Genomic DNA, 1,761 nt, shown 5'->3' on the forward strand with positions numbered 1-1,761 from the left:
TCAGCAAGTGTCAAAAGGGGTTCAGGCTCCCTGTGGCTGTCAGAGAGAAGGAGAGCAGAGAGGCAAGGTTTAACATGCTGACACTTCTCAGCTGAAACTTGCAGTCACCTTCTCCTCTTCTGTGTTTCAACAGGAGCAACCTTTGTTCTAGTTAGAGGAGTTTTAATTACAACAGTTGCACACCGCCAATTAATGGTCTTATTTTTGTCCATGGGACACTTGCCCTATACAACCCCACATGTGCTCCTGGTTATGGGATGTAAGAAAGCATTTACCAGCTATCTATAGAAGTACGCACATTTGCATGGTCACAGAGCAATTGTCTTCACCTTCATTGTTCTCTTAATATTTTCTGGACTAGAAGTGGTCTTATGCCTCCGGGAAGATTCATTTTAGCTATTTGGAAGGCAATAAGCAGAACAATATGCTTAGTGCTAAGTCTCTGGTGAAGTTGCCCTTCTATTAGCTGGAAAACCAGGTGGGAGGGCTGGCAGGGGTCTTAATTATCAGAACATCGAGACTACAGCACTGGATATAACCCACTGACATGAACAGTTGTCTGCATTTATCTGAGGACAAGAATGTAAGAGAATACACAGTGCAGGACAGAATCCACTCAAGAAACAGACTTATTCACCTAAATTTCAACTTCTTAGCTTACCTGCTCCGATGCCCAAAGGGAGGCACAGGAGGCACTGATTAAGGTGGAGTCTCTTAAGATCTTGTTTCCTCACAAGGGTTTGTCTCAGGAAGATAGGTTACAGTCTCCATGTCCTAGAACTATCCCTGGAAGCTTCATATGTAGTTGTTGTTGTTGTTGCTGTTGTTGTTGTTGTTCTTCTTCTTCTTCTTCTTCTTCTACAATTATCAACTTGACCCATTTTAAAAAATGAAATTTAGAGAAAATAAAAATGAACCCTTGAAGTCATTTAAATTATTTATTATTCTTCTGATATCTCTGTGAGATTATCTTACATATTTCTTCCCATCCATATACCTCCACATTTTTTCCCAATTTAAGAGAAAGAAACTTTAGTGTTCATAGATAAGAAATTATTTTCTAGGGGAAGAGGACCAATAATTCCAGGAAGATCTATGTAAAAGTTATCCAGAAGACTAAAGGTGGAGAAGTGTCACTTTTATGATGCAGCTTCTGCTTTGGGATCAAGATTCTCATGGGTGACATTTGACTTACAGTCTGCAATTCAGTCTAGAGAATGTCCTACATAGGAGCCCTGAGAATGGAAACTGTTGCCACTCCATTTATCAAAACTGAGACTGTCCACATTTAATCTCTTCTAGTAAAAGAGAATTCAGAGTCTCTTTCATCCTCCTGCACAGGACCTGACTAAAGACAGATTACATGATACGCAGTTAGTGTTTTTATTCTTATTTAGATCAAGTGTAGTATCTGTTCTTATCAGTTTAATATCTGATACGTCCTCTATCTTATTTATTATTAAAATTTTATTAGATATTAATGCACTGTGATTTACATATTTATTTTTAGTTGAGATTCTTATATGCAATGTTCTAACACCAATCTCACCACCAGTGTTAGCTTCCCTCCACCAATATTCCCAGTTTCCTTTCCAACCCCTAGCCTGTCTCCTTGGTAGGCACATTTTTAATTTGGTTGTTGTGGTTTGGGTTTCAGTTTCAGGACTGGAGCAATAGCACCGTGGGTAGGGTGTTTGCCTTGCATGTGGCCGGCCCAAGTTCAATTCCTCTGTCCCTTTTGGAGAACCTGGCAAGTTACCA

At 39.6% G+C, this 1,761-nt stretch overlaps 1 pseudogene; it reads left to right on the top strand.

Annotated features, from left to right (window-relative positions):
* The first annotated feature begins 1,381 nt into the window (after positions 1 to 1,381).
* Positions 1,382 to 1,554, top strand: LOC130026223 (uncharacterized; annotated as a pseudogene).
* Positions 1,555 to 1,761: the final 207 nt, after the last annotated feature.

This window comes from Sorex fumeus, unplaced genomic scaffold, assembly GCF_029834395.1.
Source record: "Sorex fumeus unplaced genomic scaffold, SorFum_2.1 ptg000033l, whole genome shotgun sequence".
In the NCBI taxonomy this organism is placed as follows: domain Eukaryota; kingdom Metazoa; phylum Chordata; class Mammalia; order Eulipotyphla; family Soricidae; genus Sorex; species Sorex fumeus.